Source organism: Bombus terrestris, chromosome 18, assembly GCF_910591885.1.
Source record: "Bombus terrestris chromosome 18, iyBomTerr1.2, whole genome shotgun sequence".
Taxonomy (NCBI): domain Eukaryota; kingdom Metazoa; phylum Arthropoda; class Insecta; order Hymenoptera; family Apidae; genus Bombus; species Bombus terrestris.
Genome location: NC_063286.1, coordinates 1,845,976 through 1,872,541, shown reverse-complemented (window position 1 = coordinate 1,872,541; position 26,566 = coordinate 1,845,976). Strand labels below are relative to the sequence as shown.

Genomic DNA, 26,566 nt, shown 5'->3' with positions numbered 1-26,566 from the left:
GTGCGAACCAGCTAGTTCGAGTTCGAATTTGAGTTTCAGAGAAACGGTGTGAGAGCAATAGAATATGCATATGTATATAATCCTCTGTATATGTATATAAAACGCGCGCTTGTGTGTGTGTGTGTGTGTGTGTGTGTGTGTGTGTGCGCGCGCGCGTGTGTGTGAGAGAGAGAGAGAGAGAAATGGACGGAGGAGGAGAAGAGAAGCAATCGCGGATGGGTTTCCACGGGATTGGTAATAGGCGGGTTTGCATTGGCGCATAATGACTGGAACGACTGGAGCGAACTGAATATCGCCTCTCTACGCCGTCGTATATGTTTATGGGACAGTCGATGATGTATTAACGTCAGGGATGCGGTCACAGGCAGCTAATCGGATGGTCGAACCGATCGTGTGAATTGTACTCGAACGTTCGATGTCGGGATGATGCGCTCATCAACGTGCCAATGATCTACCTTGTTATTATCCTATTGTGAAAAATGTGACGCTCTGTGAAACCTCATTGGACCGAGCATTAATAGAGAGAGGGCCCGTGAAATATTACTAGCAATACGAAGCGATACGTTTCGCGGTAATTGAACGCAACTCTGCCGGAACCTGCATCCTCGCCGAGTTACTCCGTCGATGAAAAAAAGAAACAAAAAATGGATTAACGTTCGATTTGTTTAATTCCGTTGAATATTTTGCCAGGAATGCGACCAACCAATCCGGTTCCGCATTAGAACCGGCCAATTCGATTCCCGCGTTTTTCCACCATTTTTTACGCTCTGTGTAACTCGACCGTTTGCGAGGGGGATTTTGACTATCTCTAAAAGTTGAGATATTCGAAAAAGAGGGAGGGAAACAACGGTAGTGAACGCCGAATGAGGAAAAAATTACGCGCGGTAATTGACGGGGGATTGGTAATTGAAAATTGCAATGCGAGGTATGTTATCGTTCAATGAACCGCGAAGACTATTCCACCTCGGTTACGCTTCTCCTAACTTTGGCAAATATTTTAAAGTTTAATAGTTCGATTAAGCGGATACGAGGGCAAGAAGAATTCCCCTCGTGCCGGGAGCAACTGTTTGGCGAATCTATATAACTCATACGGTATTCTCTTTTGGACAGCACGCTCAGAGCGAGCCGGAAAAGTTTCAAATTAAGCTTAGACTCCTTGGCGCTTTCGCGACTTTCCCGTGAAGTGATCTGCATAAAATGAAATCGAGATGGGAAGAAAAGCGCCAGAAACCGATTAAAAATTTCCTTCATTCGTTTTACAGGCTTAATCCTCTTTGCCGGCGATCAAGAAACGTGCGAAAAAAATCTGTTTTTTCACGTTTGTTAGTTATTATCGGTGCATAAAACGCGGGATTTACTGTTATTACAGCGTGCAAATATTTGAACGTTTCCTAGTAGAGATGAAAATACGCTGGTCTCGGCTGAAGGATTCTGATTGTTTGCGGACGAAGAACCGACTAAAAATCCTGTCGATATGGCAGAATCTATGTAATACCTCTGCATATACACGCAAGTTATTGATTTATTCCCCCCAAAAAACCTAGTAATTTGTGCGTCTTCAAATAAAGCATCCTGACGAATCTCGAATATAAATTCTTTCAGCGTCGTTTCACCCCCGATACTGCCAGGTTCGCAATCCTATTGAAATTGCTCCGCTAATCCGCTCTCTCTGGTCCTCGCGCCAGTCACCTGACGCGCATTTTCATTTTCAACGATCGAATCACGAATTTGAGAGCTCGTAAGCGATGATAATCACGCAACACGAACGATTAACCCCAAAGCGGTTAGGGTTAATAAACTTTTAACGCGGCGTAGCTGGTCGGCGTTAACGAAGTAAGCGATACGTAAGACGCTTTGCATCAGAAGCGAGCATCGGACGGTACCCGGGGGAAGGATCCGTACTTCTCGATACGGCTTCCTTTCCAAGATTTCCCCTCGAGCGGACCGAGAAAGTTTCAAATTGACCCTGGGTCGGTTTCACGGAACCCTCTTGCGTCACTTCCACTCGAGACTCGATCCGCATCAAATAAACTCTAAATAGAGAAGACGAAGACTACTGTCGGAGATCGAGAAGCAATGACAGCCGAAGTGGGGTTAGGTAAGCGGGGTTGGCAGAAATGACAGAGGTAGAAAGAGAGAGGAGGAAAGGGATAAAGGGAAAGAGAAAGAGAAATAGAGAGAGAGAGAGAGAGAGAGAGAGAGAGAGAGAGAGAGAGAGAGAGTAAAAGAGAGAATAGGAAGATATAACGGTTTCCGTTGCGGGCTGAATTTCTCCATTAGCCACCCCATGTCTGAGCGGGCATGTGCGGTTCCCCTGCGTGCATGCACATCTACGTGTAATGCACATCTACGTATCTACGTATCTACGTAACTGCGAATTTGTGTCCGTGTTGCGTGTGTGCTCGCGTGCATTCACATAGATATGGCGACGTGCGCGTATTCGCCAAGCGTACACGCGGCCTCAGACACCCGCAAAGATGAACGGGAACACAAATCACCGACGCAGAGAGGGATAACATCGGTAGGTGGTTTCTCTCTCCCAGACACGTGCGTAATTGAATCGGTCATATTTCGGGCTGGAGATTCAGTGCGTACCTTGTACGTGATGTACGCGCTACGCCGGATATCGCAAAGATATTCCTTTTTCCTCTGATGAATCGATGGATGTTTGACATGGTTTGACTGACTTTGCTTTCGACATGGATCCTTCGAAACCACATGAATTTGCATCATTATGTACGACGTTCCACTAAGGTTTCTTATATTTCTTACACTTGATTCGATTTGCGTGTTAGTTTGCTATACTTGTTAGAGAAGAGCCACTCAAGAAAATTCGGATTTCTTAGTAGAGACACTTGACCTGTGTATCTCGACGAGAAAGGCTCCTGACGCGAACGAATCGCAGTCATTTCTGCAGATATTTCTTTCTGGAAATACCAGGGATATGGAAGATGTTTCTCTAGATGTCTGGTGATTGATAAAAAAATCCCTCACAGATGTGCATATCTGCTTCGTTCTTAGGACAGTACACACATGTACGCACACGGGCCTACGTTTTTATAAATTCTACTAGACCGCGCCTTCCGAAACTTGCAAGTGAGTCTTCTTATTTTCCGCAGGAACGATGAAAGATTGTGTTCCTGACGGATTGCGCGTTGCAACGTTTTTCAAAGCTCGTGTTATTATGTCGAACACAATCACGAACAAACTATACCAGTTACAATAACAAAGACGTATGTATGCGTACACTAATTACTCGTTTTCCTCTTATTCGCAGATAGTAGCAACGAATAGAAAAACGGCAAAAATGTAACGATCGCATGGGGCACTATACGCGATCGTTAAAATGGGAATCGCTTAAATAAGCTCCTGGAAAATCTGCCGATACCTCGGCGTTCCGTTTTACACGCGAAAACGCTCGGACCACTCCAACAGCTCCGTACCGTTTATTTTACAAATACCAGCCACGCGAGAAGGTCGATATTTCGGTGGACATTGCTACGTAATATTTATTTAGTTCCCTGCCAATCCGTATACTCCGCGAAGCCGGATAAAACGCACACAAATTCGAGATTCCGAAACGCCAAACTATCCTTCGAATTACCTCGAAACCTATAATTTTTCGTATCACGGGACAAGCGGGCTAAGGAAAATCAGATTCGCCGGCGAGGTGTAGTCCGAGAGAATGGAAGCGAAATATCGAAGAAATTCGTAGGAAGGGCGCGAGAGGGCCAAACATTTTTTAAAGGTTCGCGTGACCAGGTGGGTCGAAGCAGCGGAGGAAGACGCGTAGGAATAACTGCGAGGAGAAAAGCAGAAGGAAACGGAGGTAAAAGAAGGCAGAAGAGAATCGAGGAGGAGTTGGATCCAGTGGGTGAAAGGGGACAGAGACGGAGGGAATACGAGAGAGAAAGAGGGTGTGCGGGGTGGGTGGAGAGGTGGTCGACGTTGGTTCTAGGGCCGTAGGGAGAGCGTGCAAGGGAAGGCCGCGGATCGATTCAGCCGCTCGAGTCGAGTTGAGACTATGCTTCGGGGCTGTACTGTGCTGTGTGGCCTCTCTACGTATGCGCCGTATCTCCTCTTGTCCAAAGTCGTCTCTCTCTTCGGTGCGTCTGTGTGTTTCCGGTTCCGTGCACGTCCCTCTATAACTCCGGCTACGTGTACGATACCACACCGACATGTGTGTACCACACGTGCGGCGAAAGAGCAACGAAAGTTAGGATTATTGGATGGGACGGGACAAAGAATCGGAGCCGCAAAAAGATTTCGAATTTTAATTTGTCGATTGTTGGCACTCGGGTAACCCGCGTTGCCGACTGGCCGCCAGATCGAAATGGCAGATCTTCTCTCTACGGAAAATTGAAAAGGCTCTAAATAGATTGGGTAGAGTAAATACTCTGTTGGAGAAAATTTATTCTCACACATGTAGTTAAATGTTTTACGTTTGTCAGACTGATAATTTCTCTAATCGTCTCTGTTCTCTGTTTCGAGATCCAGTTTAAAGAAATGATCAAACAGTAAAAAGTAAACCAGTAGATTAGAATGTCCGAATTAGAAGCGCGTCAACAATAGCTATGAATCTTTATTTTCATACAAACATGGATATCCGGAGCGGATAATGAAGACAAGGATTAGAGAGAGAAAATAGAACACGCGCGCGCTCGCGCGCGAGAGAGATAGAGAGAGAGAGAGAGAGAGGGCAAAAGAGAAAGGAAGAGAGAAAGAAGGTAGGAGGATAGAGCCGTAAAAAAATCCTATTCTTTAACCCCTATTGGATTTAATCGGGTTTAATTGAGTTCCATCGAATTCCAATCGGTTGCGTTTAACTTTTCAAACGGGTTGGTCCGCGCAATACCGGACGTTGTACTGTTCACGATCTTACACCGATTCTGGTTCGAACCGGGGAAAAAATGAAAATATCCCATCGGTGTAAGTTTGCCGGTGTATCCAAATCCGCGAGCGCTTCCATTGTGGAAAAGTGGGGGGAAGAAAAGAGTATGAGAAAAATGAAGTGAAAAAAAGAATCGTGCGGAGCGCGGTGGGGACCATTTATCGCGAGTGAGGAGGATCGGTAGACCGAGCAAAAAGGAAGAAAGAAGGTGCTGGTAAAAAATCTCGCCCTTCGGCTTTTATAGAGCTTAATTCGCCGCCATTAAGTTTTAATTGGCCGCGTTTAATCGATCCACCGTTTTAATGTCCCTTGTAACCGCCCCGAATATATACGGGTTCGCGGTAACCATAAACCCATATATCGTGCGAGTAACGATCAGCAGTATCAATTTGTATTGCTATAAAATCGCATCGAAATACGTAACGCCGTTCCTGCTCTACTTTGATCTTTCGTTCTTTCCCAATTCATGCAAAGCTTTTCGTATCTCTTCGAAAGAATATTTAACAAGCCTGTTGGTATGCGCTGATATAACGACAGAATTAAAGAGCAGTTCATTAAATGGAAGTGACGTGAAAAAGGATAGTTGAGTCAGAAAAGTCATTGAGAGTACACTGTAGGAAACGCTATTAGCTCCTACGTAAAAGTTATAGTCTTTTAGTAATCACATCCTTAAGTTAGTACCGTATTTATTGAAACATTATACGTCCCACCTTTACTTGCTCGTTAACGGGCCGTATTCTCTTTCAAATTGTTCCACTTTTTAAACGACTATAAGGAAGAATTCAACGGAACTACTAGAGATTGCAAATTCTAGATACGATCGAACGTCTAGGAATCGCGATGCGATCAACGATTCCACGAAACCCAAAATACCTCAGACAGACGCCAGTTTACGTATTCATGCGTTTCCTAATATCGGCTCGAACTATGGCCACGTTTCTAACATCTCGATGAAGCGAAACACGAATAACAGACGAGATGAGTGGAGTATCGTGGCGATTTCTAACACGAGAAGATCGCTGTTGGGACGAATCGCAGAGAATCGCGGCGTGGCATGACACGCAGACTAGGCAGAGAGAAACGAGCGCGTGGGATAAAGAGGAGAGAGATACACGGACACAGGGAAACAGAAGCACGATCTCTCGCCTTCGTAAGCGCTTCTGTCAACTGTATGTTCGCCGCTGGCTTCGCGGTGCATCCGCATTGCTCACGCGCTGCAGGGCCCCTTCATACCTCGAGTTGCAGCCACGACGCGCAACCGTGTGTTCGCGGTACATGCCGTTTGTCACCATTCAAGACGCTGACGTCGAATACCGAGCGAGTTTCACCCCAACACGACGTCAGGATTCTCCGTCAGCTGCTTCGCGAACATCACCTAGAAAGACCTCGATACGCTACTCTGTTCACGATATTTTCGATTTCGATCGACCAGTCGCTCGACGACCGTTCCACGGATTTATATAACGCGGTGCACATCGGTTAACCGCAGACCGCTGCCACCCTGCACCCGGAGAATTGCGTTCCCGGTGCAAAAAGTAATTAATCCTGCAAGATGTTTAGTTTTTTAACGACGCGGCAGATCGTTACCGCGGTCGAAAATGATACGTAAGGAGTAACGAAAGTCTAACCGAATAGGTAGTGGTTATTTAAATTACACAAAGTTTCGAATTCATACCATTCTTAGCATTCTAGGGTTATCATTTACATAACCGACAACTTTATCGACAATGTTTTCATCAACACAATTTCGCTGACACGGAGTTCGCCGACAATGGACATTCGGCTTTTTGCCATTAATTATTATACTTTTACCGTTTACTATCGTTGATTATGTATATCTTCATCTACATTCGCTCCTGTTTCTTTCTGAAATCTATGCTTTTAATATTTTCTATGGCTCCGACAAAACTCACTTCTTACGACTAGCAGATGGAAAACATAATTCACAAATAGTAGTAAACATACATATATGTGCATTAGAGAATTACGTATCTATATGCATTATGATGAAAACGCGAGCAAGAGACAAACTCTCTGAACCTGAACGAAATCTAATCTTATTTTAAATAGAAATGAATGTGAATGAAATTAGAGCATTTGATTTTCTATACATAATCTTAAATTAAAATCTTCACAAAACAATTCAGGGTGACGATCTCGACGATATATTAAAAAATTATGGAAATCAGAGGTAACTAATTGTTTGTAAAACAATATAAAATTACAGGATGTATCAATGATTTTTCTACTCATCACTTAGTTGCACTTCGACAAAAGTGTGATCGTCTAAAGCGTAAACAGCATAACTGGAAGTTTGCGATTTCTAAACGATCATCTTCTAGCGTTACATTACACACCAAACGTACGCGTCTAACGCTTATAGGAAATACTATCATAAAACTACTAGGACTGAACTTCCATCTAGTCGTTAAAAAAGAGTATAGCGTAGTTCGTCTGTCTGCCTCAACAACGATGATACCGTCGTGTTCACCTAGATCAAAGTATGCATGAAGGCGTCTCGCGTCATGCCACAGCGGTGAGAGAAGCTTGGTAAATCAGTGGTGTGGAGTAACGCGAACAAAAGCTACTTTGACTGGTCACCGGTGGCCTCCCAATTCCTGGCTAAACTATTTAAAAACAGTAGCAGTTGGTACTTTGTCCCGTGGATATACTTGAAAGTGCGGCGAGACAAAGGATACCACTGATCCAATAGAGTCCTTCTGCCGGCCAATCTGCGCAACTACTCGTTATCTTGCAAAATCAACGAGATTATCCTTTAACAGGACTCGGCCATCTGTGCACTGTCCTAGGCTAACGGCGATTCGTTCGTATAAGGCTACCGCTTGATCGTCTCCAGCTTTGTAACGTGGCGGATTAACGATAGCTGCACGCGAGACCCGATAACGCTGTTCATGTTATAATTATCGTTCTGCTCGGTCAAATTATTCATACCGCGGGCAAAATTTCTAGGGACTTCCATACGAAATTGGCGACACTTCAATAGCTTCAATAGCTAAAACTTGCGCGAGCCGTTTGTCCAACTGTTCGTAGTAATCGAATTTTTGAATAGCCTCGATGGAAATTGTGGCAAACGTCAGTTTTCTTTCAACAACTCTCCTCCATAAAAACATCTACTTTCTAATAATTATTAGTACCCTCGTTCCTTTTTCTTCTTGTTTCCTGCTTAACGTCGTATACACGATATAAGAGCATCCCGAGGCGTCAGAATTTCGATTTGCAATCTCTGCAGGACCACTTATTTCTCAATATCGTTTCCTTAACCCACAACGTTGGCCCGTCCCATTAATAATAATAATAACAATTCCATCCGTATATACGTGCAGGACCTTGAAACGCAGTGCGATTTCAATTAAGCGACGGTATCTTTGTTTATCAGTATCCCAATGTCTCGTAACTTGATGGTGTACAGCCGGACGATATCCGAATCGAGTACGTATCCGTTGTAGTCGCGTTGCCATTGCCCTGGCAGCAGGACCACGGAACACGTCCGTCATATGCAATAACGTTAAGATAACGCAAGCTTTATAGCGGTACGTATCTGCTGTGTATCGTGGCACGCAACTCGCGGAACTGTCTCGTGCCATGGCCGACGCGGCGCGGCGACCTGCCAGGCGATTACATTTTTTCAAACTTGCCAAACGAAACGACAACCGGTTCCCGGGTTATTGTCCGTAAACCGCGAATCCATGGTCGGAAGCGAGAATTTGCAAAACCGTGGCCGCGTTTCCCGCCACGACTGCTTGAAACACGATGGTAAAACTCTTGTAAATACCTGTCTCACGATACACCGATTTGCACTGCGGCGATCCGTGCTGTATCTCGCTCTCTCTCTCTTTCTCGCAACACGCACTCTGGTGTCCCTCGTGCCGGATGCCGTAACTACACTGAAACAGAAATATTACGGGGGTCGCGTGAAAAATGCCATTCCGCTCCTACCAGCCGGAAGCAACGCGTATGCTAGTGGCAATAACGAAACAGCTTAAAAAGTGGCCTCGCTGACGGTGTGTCTACTTAACCAACTTAATAAACGTAACGTGCGCAACGCTTGGTGAATGGGCCTGAACGCTCTTTTATGTCGCACTGTGGCTTTGTGTCGGGGTGTCGTTTTGTCGCGCGGCTCGCATTCACCGCGGTAACAAGCTGTAAGCAGTCGACTAAACTAGTCCTATTGAGATACTTGAAAAGTAATCTAGCAGAGATTGACCCTGTTGCTTGCTCGCTATTCGTAAGCGTTCGTTGCGTTCACTGGCTCCATGCCCCGCGTGTTCTTGCATAATGGTTTCTTCGTGGGAATAATATCGTTCTATTTTCAGCGTGTACATTTTGTGTATCGAGAGGACGCGTACATAGATCGAGAGATTCGTTAAAACGATAAAAGATGCGTGATCGGTCGAGTAGCCTGCCAAATTAAATGTACGAACGAGTACGAAGGGATTTTTTTTTTTTTTTTTTTTTTTTTAATTTGAAACAATAACTCTAGGTAGTAAATTAAAGAGTATCGAACGAAAATAAATGAAAACCGTTAAAACGAAACGTAGAGATCAAAGTCTGAAAACGAAGCGATGAAAACGATGGGCGAGGGGAAAATCCTCGAGAGGAAATTCACCGAGGCGAGAGGGTATACAAATCCGTGCGACGAAAATCCATTCTTCGCGGAAGCGTCATCTTGGCGTTTCTCGGCTGAGCGAACAGTGGATTCACCAGAGATACGTTTAACGCGTCCCTTAATGGCTCGTTACTATCAATGCCACCGCAATCCGTATCGGAGACCAACTTGGCAGCCGCGTTTCCCTCATTGTGCCATCGGTAATGCGTCCTCCCTCCGGTCCCTCGCACAAACGAGGCCTCAACCTCTGCACTTCGATAAGGATGACGCTTGCACCGGAGACAGAATCGAAAGCCTAATAGCGTGTGTGAACAATGGACGCGCGTCGTCATCAGTACGACTATCGCAGAAAGTAAATTGCTGCTGCGACCACCAACCGGCGTGTCTTTGCCGATTCAATACCCTAAGACGTTGCTGATTTTCACCCCCTGTTATCTCTAATTAATCACCTTTCTTGATTCAGAGCTTCTATGCGATTCGCGTTAAAATTTCTTTCTTTTTCTTACAATCATTACGTTCTACAGGCTGACAGTTTCATATTATAGCAACGGTTTTACGTTTCATCTAAAGGAGCAACACCAAAGCTCCGTTCTAAATTTAAAAGTCAGGGCTCGTTTAGTCATTTAGCGGATTACAAATTCTTAAAACGCTATGCGATCTGAAAAGGTAAAGAAGAACCTAACACACCCTGAAACATCTCTGTATCCGTCAAATTCAATTACGTGTATTTCCCTTCCCGTGTATCAAAGACGGTTTATTTCCTTTGAGAGGACTCATCCCTCATCGGCAGGGCACGCTGCCAACCAGGCATTAAGAAGATGAAAACCGGTCAGCTATTATGGCTAGAAACGAAGCTGCGCAATTGTAAGTAAAACAAACTCTCAGTCGGAAGGGTGAAACACACCCCTGATGGTAGCAATAATAATCGTCGCGTGGCGAAAGGGGTGCCGCTCTGTGTTCGTATCCCTGTTTCGACTAGGTCGCCGTTATTAATACCTAGAGAACGAAACAATTTCGTAACGTAGCCTGGCTTATTATAATCCTCGCCTTTATACGTTCTGTATATACGAATCTTCCTCTTTGGCTCGTCGTAACCCCTTTTCGTACGGCGTGCCACCCGTGATCTGTCCCTACCCTCGCGTACTCTTCTTTTCTTTTTCCTATCCCCATGACACCAAGGATTACGCGCGTTCCACCGTTCAGGTCGCCGAATTATTTTGCCTGGCAGCAACCCAGGGGTTCCGTTTCTCGGCTCAGCGAGCTAACAGGAATGTTCATTTCACGCAGCTCGGCGATCACGACAGTTTTTTAGGGACAACTGCGTGCTTTTAATCCGGCACGAAGCATCGAATTTCCCGCCGCTCTTGCGCTGAACGACGCGGATATTAGTTTGCAAATCGGCAACCAGACAGAAACGAGTAGAAAAATTCGAAGGAATATGTAATATATTTCTAGGGAGTGAAAACAGATCTTATCTCACTTATCTTGACGATGAAACACGTTTATGGGACAAGTAATAATTTATATTCGCTTCCAGTCTACTTCACGATCTTGGAAAATTCCGATCGCTAGCTATGCTCGTTAAACGAATTAATTGTTTTACCACGGAATTTCGGCACCAGTGCAAACAAGACCAGCTGTCGAGCGGTTAATTAAATTATTTCATTATTAATCGTCTATTACCATGACCGACCGTCCGGTCCAATAAAATCGCGTCCAGCCAAAAACAGATTAAGTGGTTGATTGCTACTATATAATTAACGAACTAATTAAATGGAGGATTACAATGTGCTGTTTATTGAGATTATTTCGGTTCTGCGGCTTAAACTGTATTTATAAAACGACCTCGACTCAATTTTCTAGAGCGCTCGCTTAATGTTCTTCCTACATGTTATAATCACCACTATACACATACATAAGTACTTGCACATTCTACAAAACAATTTTGAATTTCGATTAAATAATAACTAAATTGAAGTATATATATATATTACTTTATATATAATATTTAAATAGTATTAGTATAGTATATATATAAGTGAAAGTTCTGAAAATGACATGAGAAAAGCATTCATGAATGGATCGGCTAAGTGAAAATCGAAGCGACATAGGTTAATTCGATGAAAATTATCAGGATGAAGGGACGCCAATTTGGTGGTCGGCCGAACCGTCGAAGGTATTCGGATTTTCGCGATACTTGTCGCTTATCTTCACCCGTATCACAGGGGACATATCGGCTGGCAATCCATTAGCGTAGATCCCACGCGTGACCACGGACGAGATCGTGTGGTCGGACCAGGAATCATGGCTTGATCTAGAATCCTGGACGTTCTGGTTTCTGGCGTGGCCAGTCATGCCTTTGCCATGGACTCACTGTTCAAATATTTAAGGCGCGGAAGTGCAATACGCATCGGCGTATTAAAAATCAACTATACAGCGCATTAAATGCAGAAAAACGAAATTTCAGCCACTGACTTTTTGATGAGCTTTCGCACAATAGTAGAACTCGAAGTATTGAAGTTAATGACACCCCGTTTTGAAAGTAGACGGACAATTCTTTATAAGATATTTAATATTACGATCCCATCTATTTTCCCCCCAAATGACTAACTGTAACGATGTATTTCTTTCTACCAGAAATCCGCATTGTATTCTGTCAATCCCTTTGAAGATGAAAGTGATATAGTGAAGCGGTTGGAAAACAGGTCAGTAGTTAAAATTGACAAACTTTGGCACTGTAAACAGGTAGTAAGTTCAGGCATTTTTAAATAAATGTCCAGAGCTTCGTTGATGGTAGTATAAGGTCAATTCATAATCAGAAGTTTCCTTGTAAAGAGAAACGTTTATAACTAATTTCTTAGCTCCGAATTAATTATTCTGAAAATTCTGATCGTATGACTCTAAAATGCTTAAACTATTAACGCTGTTAGAAATTAATACATAACAACTGATACAGTTGTGTACGTCTACGATACCAATACGATACCAATTACAATAACATATTGAAGCGATTCGATACAAAGAGAGTCAATCGCAATCGATCAAATACCACAAGTAACCATACATTTTGTCTATTCAACCGTTCGACGTTGGATCTAGGGAAATTAGCGTTTCGTGGTTGTCGGAAAATTCCAGCGAGAAACGCTCCCTTGAAGAATCGATCGGTTTGAAAACGAACGAGCAACCGGCTTCCGATAGCATTCATCGCCCGTCACCGCACACTCGTCGGAGATACGAGTGTCGGCAAGTTTCGCTGACCCCCGGAATTTTCCTAGACAGACCTAAAGCCATCAAGCCCGAATGCCTGCCTCTGGCCTCTTCCGCAAGACCCTCCGCTCTCGTGTACAGTTGAGCTTCCATGGATTTGCCCGAGAATGTTTACCTAGTAGACCGAAGTCGAAGAGAGATGAAGGATTAGAGACGGGTAGTAAGGTGTCGGTCGGTTAACCCGACAAGTCAGTGTGAAACTCCAAGTCGACGAAGAGAGGGGAGACGAGTGATCCAGTCAGCAGATGTGAGAGTTCACCGATACTAAATTACGTGATATTATGATAACGAAGAGAAATTTCGCTGTGTAAGTACGCAGCTCGTACAAACGGCACTATCGGGATGTTGTAACTAGAATTGTTACGCGCTTTGATGTAACGAGAGAAATGTCGAAACTTTCGAACGAGTTTATCCTTAAAATAGAACGAATCGATCAATTTGTATAACGATTTGATTTCTGTTTCCTTTTGCTGCACATAAATTCTCATGTACCAACGATGGTAAACGAACCAATCGTAATAACCGTAATAATCGTAATAATCGAACGTGATAATTCTTAGCCACGTTCGAGATCTGTGATTCTCTTGCTTATTGCATTCTGCAGGATTCTATTCGGAATATTAGTTAACCAAGTTTACTCAGTACACTAAAGGTAATGAGTCGGCCGGCTGTTAAACGAACGGAAAGACCAAGTTTGGTTGATGCTCGACTGACCTCGAGAAATCAATGTGCTAGTCCAACTTAGCAAACAGGATTTTCATTCAGGTATCATCGAATTTGCAAATTGGAGATTTTCAGGCGGCCTGCCTCAACTTTGTATTTATATTAATCTTCTTCCTTTAATTATTTCTTTCAGTTTCTTTCTTCTTTATTCGTCTCGCAACAAGACACCTAATAGAGTTCCAAGTGGCGATTATTTCGATTAAATGTAGCCAGACCGGCTACAATCTCATAGAAACAGCAACGAATTTTGAGATATTGGTTTGCGACCCTACGCTCAAGATCCTACTCTGCCTCTTGCTCAGATGTGTTCAAGTGTGCGACACTGAATTGCATTCAGATATAATTACCGATGCTTCAGCGAACATCGCGCGCCATTAGTTACAGACGCCAACGCGAGCAATAAATTACCATGATAAACAGCAGACTGATTCATCATATTTATTCGTAGCTAGTTGCAGCATTACCGTTAATTTACGTCGCTCAACAATAATCTTCTTAAGCCATCTCGCCTCTTTGCTCGACGATATTTTAATTATAATCGATGATTTTAAAGAGAGATACGACGGAAAGATGAGGAACTCGAAAGTACCATACGTGCAGAATTTTATTTATTTCCGCACTTATTATACTTACGTATGCCATTTGCCCCTATAGCTCTAAATTTGAATATAGTCGCGGCATTTTGTTACCAAGATGACCGATATACCATTCGCTCAAGCCGAGAAACGTGCGAGACAAGAGGAGTATGACTGATTCCAGAGCGTCGGTAGATTCTATCCGAGAAATCGGTACGAGACTATGGTCGGCTTACAAGGGTGTTTCGTCGAGCAGGTGCGGATTTTGGCTTGCGGAACCCAACAGAGGTGTGCGACGCTTACACCGACACCCGGTTACGCCCCTCCCTGTCCGACTAGCCACGTAGCCCGCTATATGGTCCATGGCGAATCCCACGGGATAAAACCACCCCGTGGTAGTCCGGACCAACTTCGTACATGTGGCTACCATGGATCCTCCTTCGTCTGGAACCATTCCTCTCTTCGTTCTACTCAACCGCTGGCCTGACCAGCGTTTCAGCTTCTTCCTAGCTCCTCCACCCCTCTACCAGGTTCAGCCAGACACCCCCGCATCAACGAACAAACACCCCGGGGTCCGGACTTCCTGAATATTTTATTTACTCCCCGATGCCGCGTCCTCTCGCTACTTTCTTTTTGCCCGACGCCCTCACCCTCTCCATCCCCGTTCGTCTTTTTCCTTTCTTCTGTCTTTTCGCCTTTCTTCTGCTGTTGAAACTCATCATCGATGCTCCTTGGCCCCCTTCTCTCCCATCTTTGCTTTTCTTTGTCCTCTTAACGCTTTGTCCTTCCCCCTCCCTCCTTCCCTCCGACGGCTCTCCGCAACCCCCCTTTTCTCGATCCGATTTTTCTTCGACGGTTGTTTTTACTGTCGACTCATTATCGATGCGTTCCACTATCCGCGACCCTTCCTACCTCTCCTTGGACTTTTCTACCCTTGCAATCCCTCTGTTTTATCCCAACGGTTTAGCGGATCACGAGGTGGCTTTGTTTTACGCTCCAAAGGGAAATTTATTATTCGTTGCCTTTTCGGACGCGCGACTTTTTCGCCTTCTCTTTATCTCCTATCTACTTCTTGTGCGCCTCTCGAGCTATCGATGCCTCGCGCTCCTTATCGATTCTCCTTTCTGCTCCGACTTCCTCTCTCTAGCTTCCGTCCGTGCCTCGCCCTCGACGCTGCTTTTCTCCCTCCGCCTCTTTTTGCCCTTAATCGCGCGAATTTATCTTGGTTAGAACGTCTCTGGAACCCGGTCTTTGCTCCTTTCCTCGTTCCCCGCTAGCACACACCGATTCAGGTGTGTGGAACAAGGTTCCAGGCGCGCGCGCGCGTATCGTGTTTGTGTGTCCAAGTGCTCGCCAGCGTGAGGATACGAAGCACACGGGCAACCTTGTAACGATCCGGCGCAAAGCTGTCTGTGACCCATGGCCGCCGATTTTCTCGTGACTTTCGGCGAATAGATGCGATAATGTCCTCCTTTTACGACCGCAATGCCCGCTGATTCGTTTAATTATTCGATCGGTTCTAGCCGACCGTTATAGAATCCCAACGCCGTTTTACTCTACAATTTCCGAGCGGAAATGCTCCGGAGAGTTTTCCTAGTTGTCGACCGGACGTCCGCCGCCGGAATATCGAATTCGATGGAGAATTTACGAGTGCATCCCCTCTTGACAAATCGCTCCAACAGTCATGGAAATTTTCTCAGAGACTAAATATGGATTTTCCGGAAGTCTTCGTTTATTCGATGAAAAGGGTCGCGACCAATGCAATTTTTAGCAAAAAAGAATATTATGATCCAGTCGGATGGTATTCTCAGAGGACCTATCTATCACCGGTTCCGGGAACTACTCGGAATTATATGCTGCTAGCGGTAGAAATAATTCAAAGGACCTCGGGGCTCCTATTCCTGACCGTTAACCATTTGCCAAAGGCGCAAGTAAATAATCAAATATGTAGCGGGCGAATTGCGGGAGCAAGCCAGGTGCAAAATAAATCCCTCGAGATCGTATATCACTTTTCATTCAACGTTGTACCTTCGTTAGCCGGGGTCGAGAGGGTCTCTTAGCGCGATACGGCATGGATACGCATACTTATGTGTGTGCATACTTCCGTTCAGAAGTATTACAACACCTGCTGGTGTCATACGAAACGTGATAATTAACCTAGATTATCAAGGAAATAGTTACAAGCGGAATTCTGTTTATATGAATTGCAATTATATGAACGAAATAGTAACAGTGCCTGATTAACTGAACCTCAGTTGAGCTTCTATTATCTGAAATACTGTCGAGCGTCAATCCAGTTATATGAACGTCTAACAATAAGATGTGATAAGATGTGATACGATACATTCTCATGTTTCGCAGGCGGCACAATATTAATATTTACAATATTATTATATATTTAAGAGCAAATCCTCTTGCACGAATACGATCTTCCATTAACTCAACGAAAAATTATAGATGGATTGTTTGTAGCATGATTGGAATCGAATAATAAACATATAGGCAAGAAAAAATTAGTTTCATTATTTAAAATTTTTTAAATTATTATAACGTTGAACGTAAAGGTTCTTTATGATATATGAATTCAAGTAAAACAACTCTTGAAAGTTGCTATAGTTTCCTAATAATTTCCCGGATTCGTCTCATTTTTCCATATATATTCAAATACATATAGGCAACGGTATACGTTTTAAAATTCAATCCTTGTTAAAGCTAGAAAGCTAGATTGTCGAATGTGGCTACGAATGTCACTACATGAGACGGTTATCTGATATTTTAATTCCAACCCTCTCTATATCACGAGAACAGGCACAAATACGAGGGTGTATAAACTCTCGGCTCGCTTTCGTCACGGCTCCTTCGTTAATTTTGCAACGTGCTTTCTTTCGTATGCATCGTGTTCAGCCAACCGGTAGTCGGCCGTGTCCTGACAGTACGCACCTACGTGCCAGAAACGCGACACGGTGTACGTTGTATCGGCTCTAATCCGCGACGAGAACGGCCAGCGATTTCGTAGGGAATTAATCGATCGGGAGGGGCAAATTCCTGCGTAGGTATTAAAGGATTTCCCCCCATGGTTCCTGATAATTCGATTGTACTCCCCCGTATATACAAGGCTAACTCGCTCGCAGTTTCGACGAACGGCCGAACAAAATGAATCAAATCCACAGTAAATTCCAAGTTACATCCGACCGAAAAAATGGATCCTCCATTACCGGACGATGTGGCTAGTAACGAAGCTCCGTTTATCGTATGAAAATGTAATTTTGAATATAATATATCAGCATTACCATCGAAACGTGTTAATCCAACTTTATTCCCGAAATGATATATTCAACTTCTTCGAATTTAACATTTTCTTCATTAACATGTCCACTGTGTATGACACGCATTCGAGTTGTCACGTACTACTATATTATTTATGATCTGGACTTAGATGTGGCACATGAACTGAGAAAATTATTTCATAATAATCCATAATATCTCACGATATGAAGACAGATTTTGTATGAAAATTGTTTGTTAGCAAGCGGCATTGCAGAAAATGGAAATCGGTTCGGCAGCGAACGTCTCAAGTAGCCCAAGTACTGTAAGGAAGTGAGAGCGTAAACCCGCATGTTTAGTTGTTTTGAATTTATCGGTGGAAAAGCGATCAACGAGATCGCTTCTTTGTTCGTTAATCGAGCGTCGAGACAACCAAGCTGTGCAGCCAGTTTTCGTTCCCAATGTCTGAGCGCGGATTTTGCGTGGCGATCGATAATCGACGGGCCACTAACGGCCACAAAAGAAGCTCAATTTGTAAGGCAGAGAGTATCAGACGCGGCGCGGGATCCGAGCCTGTCGGAAATCGGTACTTTATCCGCTTTGGGCCTTCGGCATCAGAAAAGCACGAAAGACAGTAATTGCTTTTTCCCGGGGTACAAAGAAAATATTGTCGCTGTCGAGGGCAAAGCGCGGTTGATGGCATAAATTTAGCATAAAAAAAATAGACGGTAATCGCCTTATCTCCTGGGGGTCCGGTACAACGCGCAGTTCACCAAGATTTTCCGTCCGACACGCCGTTGGTTACGCGTCCACACTACGGCTAGTTAACTTGTTTACGTAGCCAAATATATGATAATGTATAGTAACACGATGAATGAATATGTAACGTCGCAGCAGACCAACTTTAAACTCACATCGCTAACAGGAATCAAACGTGGAACGACAGCAATGTGGAACGCAAACTGCAGATTTCATTACGAAACTTTGATTCCTCGGACGTTTCATGTTACGCTTCTACGCTTGTTACATAAAAATGATTATTACCTACAATTACACTCATAATTGTTATTCAAACATTTTAGTCTTTACTTCGCCTCAACTAACAAATGCTAAGCAAATGTTCCTTGTTACTGCTAGAAATTGTTTATCGAAGCAATGGACACTGCTTCGATCGCTTTAACGATTAAGTGTTCTACACGACTTAAATATAAATTATTCAACAAACGTCCATCGACTATCGATGTTGTTGGAAGAATTATGAGGAGAGGCGAGGGGATCGGTACGAAAGAACCAGTAAATTTCTTTTAATAATTTCATAGGTCACAGTAGTAGCGGTCTCGTGACAAAAACGGATTGAGCGAGTACTCTCTGGATGGAAACGAGCGTGAGAGTTGTTGAAAAGAGAGAACGGATCTGACGCTTTTCGCGACGAAAGGAAAAATGGCGAGTAAGGAAAAATGGCCAGTCGTCGAGTACGCGACCGAAAGTGCTCGAATAATAGGCTTAAGTTATTAAAAGCAGCGGATCATCGGATGCTAATATCGTCGAAGCGGTTTTTACCCCGCACAACGATTCTAAATCGTGTAGCTGACTTACGCGAATGCATTACACGGCCAACGCATACTTTCGAGCTTGGGAAAAACCACAATCCTTTGCGTTTTTTCAACTGTTTTCTATACTAGTATATCACTACTGTGCTGCCATTTTAGCCACCCCAAGGACTCCATAAGCGACGCGACAATAAGAAGTATAGACCGCAAGTATCACAACCTTGTATTTACAATATTGTGTACTATAGTACACCGTGGCATACATCGTGGCATATGAAATGACCCGTTGCAATTACGAATTAATTATTCACTAGGCGTACACTGTATAATTAATAAGCTCGTATAGTATATTGTTTGTTATCGTGCGTTTACACACCGTGGCAATGCGTTATTACTGTTGTTGTATGGTGTATCGGGCCATGGTGTATTGGCGGCAACAAAATTCAATCGGTATTTTCCTGTCGATAGACGTCATTTCTTGTAATCGATACAGTAAAAGATTTTCCGTATTTCTAGTCTCGAACATCGATATCAACTTCAGCGTGGACAACTAAATTCTAGCGAAAATATCACGAAATTACTCGACGTTCAAATTTCATGGATATTTTCACATCGAGATTTGTGCATCAATGTTAAAGATGTAAGTTTTAATATTAGTTATACACTTGTTGTATAATCGTAATAACACTTTAAACAGAGCCTTATATAATCATGATATTAAAAGACCAAATGTGTTTCCGTTAGGTCGGCTTTAATTTTACAAATGTACATACGGTACGATATATTTTTGAAAGTAACGAAATAACACGTATAAAATGGAATAAAGGAGGAATAAAACAGGTTAACAGGTTAAACAAAAATCAAGTATAATTTTGCAATATTCGGCCAACTTCCATTCTACCTATCAAACGTGACTAAAATGCATCGTCGATCGATGCATTATTTATTTCGGAACAATTAGATTATACGTTGTTGCGTTGCTTCCAATATACATACAGTTCCGGCAGACAGAGATAAAGGCGTCTGTATTTACTTCTTAAAAGAATCACTCGACCATCGAGGCAAACCACGACGAATCGATCGACTGGCCTCGTTCGCGAAGCACGCAGAAAAGAAATCACCATAAACAAGCTTATCTCTGATAACGACGGAAATTAATGTCGTTCTTCGAATAAACGGCGCTAAATCGCGGCTATCGTTTTTCCACATAGCCGGTGTACGACAAACACACAAACAAACGGGTCAAAGAAACTTCCATGATTCGCGCGACGATATTCCTTAATCTCGTGAGCCGTTTCATTTATCACATCGAGTCGCGAGCCGTTATACGCGAACGAAAGAGCGTACGCGCGTTCGCGCGAGGCAACCGATCCCTTGATTTACTAGCTTTTCCACACGAGCTGCAGTGCAGTTGTAAATACACGGCCCGTAATAAATAACGGGAAGAAACGCAACGTACAATAGGAAAATGGTGGAATCAGTTGCGCTCGCGCGCTACCTTTACCAACGCGCGACGATAAATCGTTAGATGGAAGCAGCAGACCACGTTAGGCGAGCGCCAAGGAATCGTGACTATAAATCTCGTTTTTGATAATTGCGACGAATGCTATAGAAGCACGGTTCTATTGATAAATCATTTCGTACAGTATCAGAAAATAAAGGGCGGTGTAAAGAATGAGATGCTGCTTTTCCTTTTTCCTTTTTTTTTTTTAAGAGATACATCTTCTTTTTCTTTCAATTTTACACGAGACTTAATTTCGCGAGTATATCAGGTATCAACGAATTCACGGGAAACAATTCGAATTCTATAAACGAATTCTGTAGCGAAACATCGAATTCGAATGGTTACTTTATCCCGCGAACAGGCGATACAATTTCGATCTCGCGTTCTTTCCCGACGTGTCGCATCTTGAAATATGCATCGCGGGATAAGCCGCAGGTGCGTTCGCAGCTATAGCTGTGATACGTTTGGTGAGACACGGGACCGTGATAAATCCGCCTTTATTGGAAAGGAGCACGCACAACCGCTGTTTGTTCTCATCGACTATCAAAGTAACGCGCAATAATTGAAACTGGAGCCTGAAACGTAATATCGTTCCGCGAACGTTACTCTATTAACTTGAATATGTTGATGATACAATTGGCGAACCGTCGCGAGTTTTCTTTTCATGTTCTTCAAAAATCGTCGGGATCCGCGAGCCAGTCGATATGAAAATCTCGCGAAAATTAAAAATCGACGTCTCGAGCTAGAAGACGACCGCAGAAAGGGGTGAAAGGAGCCGACGAATATGTGTACCGGAGCTGGGAAGGTATGCGCGGAAGGTGAAAAGGCGGGATACGATATGAGTGGAATGCTTTACGACCCCATTTTTCACTAGATCACCTCCTGTACCTCTATCCTGGCCCCTCTTGCCCTTCTGCACGCTTATTTTCTCTATTCCTTGCATCCTCCACTTCTTTCACCGTTTCATCCTCTCCGCTCCTCTCCTCTCCTCTCCTCTCCTCTCACGCCTTCATGCCATTTCCTCTTTCTCTCCTTTTCCCTCTTTCTCCCTCTACTCCACGCAGATTCACACAGCACCTCTCGGCTACCCTCCGTGTATTTGCATACTGCAGGATCGCTCGCTTGATTTCACACAGCCTCTTCGATCTTCGAACTGAAATTTAAAGGCGCGCGCGGTACCGAGTTTCTCCACGCGCGCTTAAAAGCATCATATTTTACGTCTGCCGTTCCCGTTCCAGCTTCTTTTGTTAGCAGAGAGGCCAGCCAAACATCCTGCAAGATTTGCTGGACTCTGTCCTCGATTTCTCTCCCTCCTCCACTTCTTTTCTCCTTTCCATATTTACCATCGCGCTTTTCTTAACTGCTGGTTCGGCCATGTTAGCATTTTTTCCTAATTTTACGAAACTCGTACTCAACACACGACGCTTCCACCAAGGGTTTTATTGTTCATCAGCGTTTCCGTTCTTTCGCAAATGTTTAAATACCGGATGGAAACGAATGGATATTTCACTTGGCGTCGTTCCACGAATCCCAACAATTCGTAATCGGGATAAAACTTTCGAGTACCGCGCGCACCTTGTCGCGTTGCATCGATCACACCGGATTCTGGCGACAGGAATTAAGAAAAATTGGCACGGCATCGTAGAAATCGGCTACGACCCCCTTCTACTTCGAGGAGAGGTCAACTACTCGGAAAATTCGGTAGATTCGTTTTGGACCGGCCCCTTTTCCCTCGGTTCGTCGCTCGCTGGTACTCCTGGTGCTCAGGTCACTCGGCGGCGCTCTCTCGTATTTTCGTATTTCAATTTCAGGGCTGGAACGTTTGCTCCGACTATTTTGAATACCGTCTCCCACCGCGCACCCGCGGCACGAATAAAATGTTTCGACGAAATGTTCTAATAGAGAACGCATGAAATTCGCTTGGCCCATTTATAAGAAACCGCTCGCTAATCAAACTCAAACCTACTGCTCCTAATAATCTGTGTAATGTTACTTTACAACTTAGACTTACACGATACGTATTTCGTATATTCTCGTCCATTTCGTTTTTATTTATCGATCTGGAAATTTAAATCGGGATTGATAAAGACGGGTCGAGCGTATCGAGTGCGGCGAACCCCGTTCCAACTGTTATTTCCTATTCACCATGAGCGAGGAGCTGCCAGAATCGAAGAGTGGTAAGAAGTAAAATTCACCTGCCCTATAATATTCCTCGGCAGCTTTTCTCGATCGACGTCCATCAGTAAAAACCGTTTGAAAGACTGAAAGCACCAGAAACGAGGCGAAAGGGTGGAAAGTGGCTGACTTTTTGGGCTGGACCCTTAGAGAGGACGACGGCCAAGGTATAAGAAATAATAAACGAGACCATTAAGTCCGTGAATTTTCCTCGTGTACGAGGGTGGAAGAAAACGAGGCGAAAGAACAAAAGCCCCTGGCTTGCAGTCTTTACATCCCACGGTCTTTATATTTTCATACTGCCCTCACTTTCTTCTCTACTTCACCGGTTTCCCTCTTCGTTGCTCCATTCTCTCTCTCTCTCTCTCTCTCTCTCTCTCTTTCCCCATCTTCCTCTGAAGTATAGCAGAGCACGAGTTACAGGTTACAACAGGTCCTGGCCTTTCCATAGACGTCACACGCCGGACTTCGTAAATTTGTAAAAATATTCCGTCCTGTAATCTGCGCACGGTTTGTTTGCGAACCGGGGGAATCGAAAGGACGCGAATTGAAATCAAATGCCCGGTACGAACGAGCCGACCTGACCCTCCGTCGCATTCCTTGGACCCTTCGTTCCATCCAGATTACAATGTCAATGGAACCATCGAATCGGTGTTTTCACAGGGAATAAAGAGATTCCTTTCCGGATCGAGCGACGATCAAACGATTACGGAAAAACGTAGTAAACCTCGCGATCGATAAACAAACTTCTAAAGAACGACTCTTGCGCTCGCGCTATCTACAAACGTCCACTTTGCTCAAAGCGACCGACGGGTTGATTCCGTGGATGGGTAATCGAACGGAATTCTTCTCATTCGCTTTAACCAAATTTTTCAATGGAACGAATGATTTCCAAGTTTTTGAATAATCAAGTATCTATCTACTACCGAATAAACTACTTCCGAGATAGAAATTCCAAGTAACACAACTGATCTAATCAACGCTTTTAATCAGAAAATCCCAAGCAAACTAACTTAACGACACGGCCACCTCATAACGAACATGATCAAACGAGAAACAGCTACTACGCCCATGTCACGGAACGGTGAAATAAATCAGGCCAAGATTCAGTGCGCATCGTCGCTCCTTTGCTGAAAGTTTATCCCATAGGTTTGGGGCGCGGCATCCTCATCTCGTTTAGCATCATTTTTTTTTTTCCGGTGCATGACTCGAGAAGAACCATGACCACCCTTCATTCTCGTTCCATTTTCCCCCCAGTTCAAGGTTGAGCGAACACCCTTATCGACCTCGACGTGTCCGTCGCACGTGACACCGTAGAATGCACTTTTAAAGCGTGTCCCTCGGTAAATCGTAAATTGATTTCCCTCTCGCGTACATTGTCCAATTCTCGACCTCGTATTCGTGGATTGGCCAGGCTGCATACAACAACCCGGCCGACGAATTCCATAATTTACGGTCTTTTGTGGCAACCTTGCCGCCACCAAGAGCGGAGAGTCGAAACAAAATAAGCGTGGAACGAGCTGTTGCATCTTGCTCACCCTTATCAGCCCTGTTGACCACCCTCGTCCATCAGTTTTTCACATAATTCCTGCTCATTTTCCATGCGACGTTTCAAGGCCGTACATAATCTGTTACATCCAGCTGTCGAGAAAAGACGCCGCTGGAATATACTTATTTAAAATCATACTTATACACTCGTATATCATTATTCATGCACGGATCTATGATTACGTTAGACACGATATGCGTATTATATGTGATTCCTTCTGCTCTGTTTAAATCGGAACGAGTACAGTTGCTAACGAGTACAGAATGCTACAACGTCTGAATAATAAAATGCAAAAAATGTTAATCAGTCGTCATCCCTTAACAGACTCCTCGATCCTACTGTGATTATTCCTTTGAACATAACATAATCATATAAAAATACATTACAGTTCGAAACACTGTCTCGAACGGGAGAGAGAACATCGATAAGAAGATAGACGTTTGCACGAAAAGGAAACATGCCGGGCGACTGCGGGATCATCGTGGTTTCTCAGATATACTGCAATTTCACGAGAAACTCTGTCGACAATGGTTTCTTTGAGAGGTATCGAAGAAGTCGGAGGAACGCTTTGAGTCGGGAATAAATCGTTGACGTTCACCGAGCACGATGAGGCACGGTGAGGCACGGTGAGGCACGATAGATTTTTAGCATCTGGCAAATCGTTCGTTAAAACGGCCTATAGAGGCGGATGGAATCGTGAAAGCGTCGCGTCGGTAGCTCGCGAACGAGCAACCCCTGGAATCCAGTCTTTCTTACGCGTCTGCTCTTGAGGAACACCGAGCAGACTATGGTGGAATTCGAGGGTCAGAGGAGGCAGGGGAAGGAAAGAAGGGTGCTCGCGAGAAATATTGTCCCGACCGACGAAATGCTCGCAAGACACGACCGATTACCTGATCCCGGCGGTGTGAACGTGGAAAGCAGACATTGATCATCTGGAGGAGAATGTAATAATTTTAAAGCAGCTAAGTCTGGGATTTCACGGAGACTATCAGCCGACGTGGTCCTCTTTTTTCATAGCCTGTCGCGGCCCGAATCTCGCTTTCTCGTTTCACAGACACATGTTTAAGTAGTTGGTTATCGCGAGAAAGATGGCTCTTCCTCTTCGCTGTTTCTATACTACGAAATCGCTGGATTTCGTTAGAAGGAATGAATGTTAACATGGCGCCGAATTATTGACCCCTCGTTATTATCGTTTCTTTATTATTTATCGTCTCTTTTTTATTTATCTCACGCGTCAAATATTTTTTGACAACGTCGGCATAATCGTCGCGTCGTGTTCATTCCGTTCAACGATTCAACGAACAAGTCAGTAAAATTTCTCGCATGGTCGAAGAATTTTGAGGATGTTACCACGGTCGGAGCGATTTCGCCTGCGGGTTCGTGAGAAAGTAAACTGTCGCGAACTTTACGTCGCGTATTACCCTACGTATTAGCGGTATTAAATTTCGACGTTTATTGTCGCTGCGATTCGAATGCCGTTCCATATTTCACCGGGCGTACTTTTGGCCATACCTGGAAGGCATAAATTCCACGTAAAATCGATGTACACCTCCGACGGCATGTAATATTTTACATTAATTGTACGCGGTGAACAATATCGACAATACAGTATTGCGTTACACCGGACCCGCTATAAATGAATACATAACGAGCAACTGATACTGCAGGTGGTAATAATTATATCCACGCCAACGGGTGGTAACCGTTGTTCGATGATGATTCAGGACGTTCCTATTCAATGCGCGCTAAAAAACCAATCGATAGGCTATCGATGCTGGGCACTCTCTGTTGAATGTGTTTCATTGAGGACTGCGTTTAATTAATTTAATATTGGGAATGCCCGGCGTCGTTAAATAACGAAAAACAACAAAATACGGGGCCAGATATTGAAATGGTAACTTTTCAGACAAAAATGTAATTACGCCGGACGAGTTTGATCGTCGGTTTCAATTACTATCGTTTTTCGAAGAAACTGTAATTTGATTCGATTCGATTCGATTTGACGCCATCTCCACCTCTTGCCCCGATATTATTCACCGTTGAAACAATTCGACCAACAAATGCATCAACATTATTAGTCCTTTGTGCCCCGAGTGGCCCGATCACGCTCGATTATGAAAGAATGTTTTTGCCAAATCGCCAACTACATGCCAATTACATACCAACGATACAGACTTACCACGCAGCAGCCACGTTATGGAAGAACTTTGTTATTTAGAATCATTTTTACCCTTGTATTATTTAGTTTACATTTGATACATAACAATTAGTGGGGAAGGTTGAATAAAACCGGAATAAAGGGGGGAGCAAAGGAGGAAATAAGGGAGAATACTGTGTAATAAAATAAAAAATGAGTCTGGTAGAACCGTAACCGGCGTAAGAGACACGAAAAGCATGGCCGCAGGATGTTGTGCGAACAATATTCAAAATCTTTGGTATAT

At 43.9% G+C, this 26,566-nt stretch overlaps 1 protein-coding gene across 4 annotated transcripts in view; it reads right to left on the bottom strand.

Annotated features, from left to right (window-relative positions):
• LOC100644350 overlaps window positions 1-26,566 on the bottom strand; it is a 259,551-nt gene that overhangs the window by 196,256 nt on the left and 36,729 nt on the right. For 2 of the 4 annotated variants that reach the window (XM_048414106.1, XM_003402158.4), the window contains exon 2: window positions 8,685-8,796. The exons of 1 other annotated variant lie outside the window; for it this stretch is intronic. The gene's annotated coding sequence lies outside the window, so the exon portion shown is untranslated. The remainder of the gene's footprint in view (window positions 1-8,684; window positions 8,797-26,566) is intronic. One more of the 4 variants, XM_048414107.1, reaches the window with a different exon arrangement.